This window comes from Mandrillus leucophaeus, unplaced genomic scaffold (assembly GCF_000951045.1).
Source record: "Mandrillus leucophaeus isolate KB7577 unplaced genomic scaffold, Mleu.le_1.0 Scaffold321, whole genome shotgun sequence".
NCBI lineage: Eukaryota > Metazoa > Chordata > Mammalia > Primates > Cercopithecidae > Mandrillus > Mandrillus leucophaeus.
Window position 1 is genome coordinate 889,202 of NW_012103377.1, and position 7,019 is coordinate 896,220.

A 7,019-nucleotide genomic window follows, 5' to 3' on the forward strand; every position below is an offset into this window, starting at 1 on the left:
CCTCCCGAGTAGCTGGGACTACAGGCGCCCACCACCTCGCCCGGCTAGTTTTTTGTATTTTTTAGGAGAGACGGGGTTTCACCGTGTCAGCCAGGATGGTCTCGATCTCCTGACCTCGTGATCCGCCCGTCTTGGCCTCCCAAAGTGCTGGGATTACAGGCTTGAGCCACCGCGCCCGGCCAGGTTGATTTCAATATTAGCTTATAATTTTCTTTCCATGTGAGATCTTTTTCCAGTTTTTTGGTTTTTGGTTTTTGGTTTTTGTTGTTGTTTTTTGAGACAGAGTCTTGCTCTGTAGCACAGGCTGGAGTGTAGTGGCACAGTCTCAGCTCACTGCAGCCCTGAGCTTCCCAGGCTCAAACAATCCTCCCACCTCAGCCTCCAGAGTAGCTGGGACTACAGGAGTGCACCACCACACCTGACAAATTTTTGTATTTTTTGTAGAGATGCATTTCGCCGTGTTGCCTAGGCTGGTCTTGAACCAGTGGACTCAAACGATCCGCCCACCTCGGCCTCCCAAAGTGCTGGGATTACAGGTATGAGCCTCTGGACCTGGCCTTTTTCCAGTTTTCATATTAAGGTGAATGTAGCTTCTTAAATGAGTTGGATAGCACTCTCTTTTATTATTGTTATTTAAATAATTAAGAGTTCTCTGTTTTCTTGTGGGTTGAGCAGCACTCTCCTATAGAACCCTCTGGGCCTGGTTGTATTTTCTTTGTGTGTGACTATTTTAGGTGACTAGGTATCTTCACTATTGTATCAGTTCATTAATGGTCTCTGTCTGAATTCTATTACCTCTTGAATTCATTTAGAAAATTTATATTTTTCTAGAAAAGTGTCTATTTCATTGTGAGTTTTCTAATGCATTTCTATAGAGGAGATCATAATAATCTGTGAGTTTTGGAAACTTTACTGTTTCTATCATAGTGTGCCCTTTTTCCTTTGTACTATTGTCTATTATGCCTCTTATTTTTCTCAATTAGTTTTCCAAGTGATTAACCTGTTTTAAATTCTCTTAAATTAATTGACTTTCAGTTTTGTTGATCACCTATTGTTCCTTGTTTTCCTTGTTTATAACATTCTGCTTTTATACTTACTGTTTTCTTCCTTCAATTGTCTTTGAGTTTACTAATATGGTTGCTTATGGCAGTTTGGTCATCATCCCCCAATATCTTTTTCCCTTTCCTTCAGAGATACAGAATTGTAATTGGACTCAGGACTTCTTATCTAAACTCCACAGTTCTTAATCCCCTTTGCCGCTACCTGTCATCATATGACCAAGCTTTGACCAAAGGAATGGAGGACCCCTTCAGGGTCTTGCTTTTTTTCTTTCTTTCTTTTTTTGTTTTTTTTTTTTTTTTTTGAGACAGTGTCTCCTTCTTGTCATCCAGGCTGGAGTGCATTGGCACCATGAATCATGACTCATTGCAGCCTGTACCTCCTGGGCTCAAGCGATCCTCCCACCTCAGCCTCCCAAGTAGCTGGAACCACAGGTTTGCTGCCATACCCAGCTAATTTTTTTATTTTTTTGTGGAGACGGGGTCTCACTCTGTTGCCCAGGCTGCTCTTGAACTCTTGGGCCTCTTGAACTCCACATCGGCCTCCCAAAGTGCTGAGTTTACAGGCAGGAGCCATCTCACCCAGCCCAGGTCTTGCATTTAAAAAAAATATGTGTGTGCACTCTCTTAAGCTCATTTCCACTGTCTGATTACTGAAAGGTGATGACAACCAGATAGTGCTACTTTTGACATGTAAATGAAAGGCTTATGTTGCGTTTGACATAAATGCCTGCCAACCCTGGACCTGCCACCTACCACAAGACTATCTTATGAGAAGAAAATAGTGGTCTATCTTATTTAAGTTTCTATATTTTTGGGACTCATTGATAAAAGTACTGAGCCTGGCCAGGTGTGGTGGCTCACGCCTGTAATCCCAGCACTTTGGGAGGCCGAGGTGGGTGGATCACCTGAGGTCAGGAGTTCGAGACCAGCCTGGTCAACACAGTGAAATTCCATCTCTACTAAAAATACAAAAATCAACCAGGTGTGATGGTGAGCCCCTGTAATTCCAACTACTCAGGAGGCTGAGGTGGGAGAATTGCTTGAACCAGGAGGCAGAGGCTGCAGTGAGCTGAGATTCTGCCACTGCACTGCAGCCTGGGCAACAGAGCGATACCTCATCTCAAAAAAAGTACTGAGTACTGATTCTCTACCTTTTCTGAACATTCTGATCATTAAGTGTAAATTTTTGTGTGTAATATATGCATTAAAAACTTTAATTTCTGTCTAAATACCATCTTTCATCACCCAAGTTTTTTTTTTTTTTTTTTTTTAAGACTGGGTCTCACTCTGATGTCCAGGCTGCAGTGCAGTGGCGCAGACATGGCTCACTGCAGTCTCCTCCTCGGCTCAAGTCATCCTCTCACCTCGGCCTCCCAAACTGCTGGGATTACAGGCATGAGCTACCACACCCAGCCCACACAACCTTTCATGGATTCTGTTCTGTTGCTGTTCAGCTCTAAATATTTTGTAATTTTCTTTTCAGTTTCTTTTTTTTAACCTAGTCATTATTTAGAAATGTTTTTAAATGCCCCTACTAGGGGCAGGGGAAAGTTATACTCTCATTCTATTACTTATACCAAATTTGATTTCTTGAAGCCAGAGAGTATGCTCTGTATCAGTGCTGTTCAAACCATCTGCAGTGAAAAACCAACTTAAAAAAATTTTCCAATCTGTTGCACACTGATATTTCTGTAAGATATAATAAGAATAAATCACTAGAAAAATAGAATTTTAAAATGATGTATAAAATACAAAGCCAAATTTTTACTGCTAAAGGCAGCAGACATAAAAATATGTTATAAAAGTTTCTAAACATTCTCAATTTCTGTATTTATCTCATTACAGATGGGTAACAAAGAGTTCACTGACTGGCACCACTCTACAAACTATATTCGTAATGGCACTGGGGTTTATACAATATATATAACATATAACATAATACACAACTACCTTACATAATGACCCTTCAGTTAACATTTGCCAAAGCAGCTCTTGAAAATTATATCACCCTTTTGAACAAAGACTCCTTTTTTTAATGACATAATGACTTTTCACCCCCAACATACATTTAAATAAATATGCTAAAAGAAGTGATAATTCAACATTACAGCTTAATGCAAAAATACACTCACCAATTATAGGACATAAGAATTCCTAGTCAGAGACTATCATATGGAACGAATTTGGACCGTGCCCTGTACTTGAATGAACCGCAACATGTTCTGCTCATTTATTTCTTTTAGCATACAGACATCAAGCAAAAGAAACAAACATCCCAAATTGAGAACAAAACAGGAAGAAGCAGCTGGTAGAACTGTGGAAAGTTTTGTAATTCCCGAAAAGGTGAGGCAGGCCAAGGACACAGTAAAAGTAAAGTTTCAATGAAGTCTGAATTGTGCATACAAAACTTCAAAGGGCCCTGGCAACAGAGCTCCCACTTTATGGTAATAACATTACATTGTTCTTAAGAATTTCTGAGTTTGAAAAAATAAAAAATAATAAAATAAAATCATTATATTGAGGGAAAATATCACATAAAAATGAAGTAGGTATTAATAGTAAAGAGAGTCGGTATTACACGACCTGGTCTGGTGAGGAGCTGGGGGTTTTCACTGTAAAGAATGACTTTGTGGGTAGACAAAAGATGGTTTATGAAAAAGGTTAAACTGAGCCTGCACCCTGGAGCAGAGCTTCTGAAACTTTGATGTGCACACAAATCACCCACGGATGTGGTGGAAATGCTCGTTCTGGTTCAGGGCTCCAGGCCGGGGCCTGAGAGTCTGCGTGTCCAACAGGATCTCAGGTGCGGCCTTTGGAGCTGCTGGGCTGCACAGCAGGGGTCTCTGGGATCCTGCAGAGCTGTTGCGTTTCCCGCTGGCTTTGCAGAGAGTCTGCGTCACCAAGTCCTATATCGCACACACCTGCCAGCACCACTGCTAGAAAAACAATGGGGGACCGGGACGAGGCAGAAACCCATTCCCCCGGGTGACCTGTGGGAAGGGGCTGAGGCAGGTGGTGGCTTAAGATTCCTCCCCTGTCCCCTGGATGGCCCTTGGATGGAAGGTTGGGGGTGGAACAAGGAGTCAACTGCTCTCATAATTAATACTTTCACCAAGGCCAAGCCCTGAGGAATTCCCACATTCGGAGGTGGAGGAGAGAGAAGATTATGAGAGAGATGACAGATACGGAGAACAGAGAATGCGGCACCAACACACAGATAGTTACCATTCCTGGCCAAGAGATGCAATCATGAAAGAGCTTTGGAAACAATTTTCCTAAACTTAAGAAAGATCAGTATCTGCAGACTGAAGGAATTTACCACGTTTCAGGAGAAGCAGCTATCTACACGTACATACATTTGGCAACAATTTTTTTTTACTTTTTTATTTTTGAGCAGAGTCTTTCTCTGTGGCCCAGGCTGGAGTGCATTGGCGCCATCTCGGCTTCCTGCAACCTCCGCCTCCCAGGTTCAAGCAATTCTCCTGCCTCAGCCTCCCAAGTAGCTGGGACTACAGGCACATGCCACCACGGCTGGCTAATTTTTGTAGTTTTAGTAAGAGACGGGGTTTCACCATATTGGCCAGTCCTGGCCTCAAGTGATCCTCCTACCTTGGCCTCCCAAAGTGCTGGGATTACAGGCATGAGCCACTGCTCCTGGCCCGACAATTTTTAACTACAAGGAAAAAAACTCCTGCAATCATGATGACAGGAGGAAACAGATCGTCTTTTCTTGAGGACTTGCCTTGTGTCTGACACATACTTGGTGCTTTACACGAATTCTCTTATTTAAACCACACAGCATCCCAATAAAGGGGCGGCGCTGGCCCGGAAGTTGGCTGGATGCAGGAACTCAATCGATGTTGTCGGGGTCCCTCTGCTCTCCAGCTGCTCAGCTCCGGTTGGTTCTGTGTGGTAGCCTGAGCCTCTCCTACTGCAGACAGGCTTCCAGGTGAGGCCCGGGCAGCTCCAGGTTCACATAATCCTAGCTCAGGAACCGCAGAAGGGAGAAAGAGTCTCCCTCCTGGTTTGCCCATAGCAGGACTCCTGTTGTCTTCAGGGTACACGCTCAACACTTAGATCCAGCACAGTGGCCAACAGAGTTCAGTGAGATATTGGTCAGGGGGTGAAGCTACTATGATTGCAAATCCCAGCTGAATCAAAAGGTGGGAGTGAAAAAAACCCAAACAACTAAAAGGGAGGAAGGATGGTTTGGCCAACAAATGCAAAGGGTCCACGAAAAGGAGGATCTATGAGTGGCCCCACATTACAGGAGAGATCAACTTGTCCAAGGTCACACATCCAGTAAAAGGGAAAGCCAGGACTCAAACCAAGGCAGTCCAATCCCAGACTCTTAACCACCCTGCTCTAAGGAAACAAAGCCTATTTGGTTTCAGAATTCTCTGCAACATTAGCTTTCAGAAGAAAATGGAGCAACAGCTGGACTTTCTGGAGAAAAAGATTGTAACTGAAGATTCATACACTCTGCCAAATTGTCTTTCACAATTTCAGGATCGCTAAAAAGCATTAAACACACACCATGTGACAGGCACTGTTCTAAGTGCTTTATATGTATATTGAGCCATTCACTCCATGAACAACTCTGTAATACAGGACTTCTTATCCTTATTTCACAAATGAGAAAACCAAAGCCCAAAGAAGTTAGGTAACTTACCTAAGAGTCTGGATTGCGTCTAGGCAGTCTGATCTTCTGAGCTATGCTGTAAACTTCTCTGATCTCAGAATATGGGATGTCTCCTTTTATTAAACCTTCTTTAATTTATTTCAGCAATGTTTTGTGGTTTTCAATCATTCTTCAAATATTTTCACTTCTCCTTTCTCCTTTTCTTTTTCTAGTATTCCCATTACATATATATTGGTGTGTGGTTAATGGTGTCCCAGATTTCTGTGAAGCTGTTAATTTTTCTTCATTCTTTTTCTTACTCTGTTCTTAAGATTGCATAATCTCTATAGATCTTCAAATTTTCTTTTTCTTCCTTCCTTCCTTCCTTTCTTCCTTTCTTCCTTTTTTCCTTCTTTCTCTGCCTCTCTCTCTTTCTTTCTCTCTCTCTTTCTTCCTTCCTTTCTTTTTTTCTTTCTTGGCATACCCGAGTGTATTTGGGGCACACTGGGGTGAGAGGGCCCTGCAACTAGCAGAAGGTGTTGGGCCTCTTGGTAGTGAAGCATGACTTGTGCTGATGGCGCAGGACGCGGCGGAGCAGCAGGAACTTGATGTTGGAGTCGTGGAACTGCACTTGCTAGCTGTAATCTCCTCCAGTGGGCCAGGGTGTGGTGCTGGGCACCCATGTCGAGATCTATAAAAAGGAGGAGAGGGCAGGGTAACCGCATTTCCTGGGCTCTAGGCATTTGGCAGACCTCCTATCGCGTACCTGTCCGGTGACCTGGTACATTCTGTCAGGCACAGCCATTGCCTGGGGGCCGTGACTTGGGGCTGACTGGGGGGCCAGATGGCCACAGCCTCTGGTCCCAGCAGGCACTGGCCACCAGGGAGGTAAGCCTCTAAGTTCACTTTAAGGAGCATGGCCACAGCCACCAAAGATAATGAGATTCGCTTGCTGTTTGCAGCTCTGTTTAAACCATCACTTCAAGAAACAGTGATTCTTCAGGTTTAGGTGCAACTGATCTTTTTTTGTTTTTTTTTTTAAGGGACAGCTGTCCCAGAGGGTAACACCAATTAATTTTGATGCTTTTTTCTTTAGTGCATTATTATTATTATTTATTTATTTATTTATGACAGGGTCTCACTCTGTCACCCAGGCTGGAGTGCAGTGGCACAGTCATAGCTCACTGCAGTCTCAACCTCCTGGGCTCAAGCAATCCTCCCACCTCAGCCCCCTGATTAACTGTGACTGCAGGTGCATGCCACCACACCCTGCTAATTTGCTGCTTTTTTTTTTGTAGAGGCAGGGTTTCGCCATGGGTTTTGCCCAGGCTGGTCTC

The 7,019-nt window shown here is 43.5% G+C and overlaps 1 long non-coding RNA gene across 1 annotated transcript; it reads right to left on the reverse strand.

Annotated features, from left to right (window-relative positions):
• Positions 1-5,913: 5,913 nt before the first annotated feature.
• On the reverse strand, positions 5,914-6,346 carry LOC105545191. The gene is made up of 2 exons (XR_001006881.1): positions 6,105-6,346; positions 5,914-6,055 (listed from the first exon to the last, which is right to left on the reverse strand). It is a non-coding gene; the product is annotated as an uncharacterized LOC105545191 (long non-coding RNA).
• Positions 6,347-7,019: the final 673 nt, after the last annotated feature.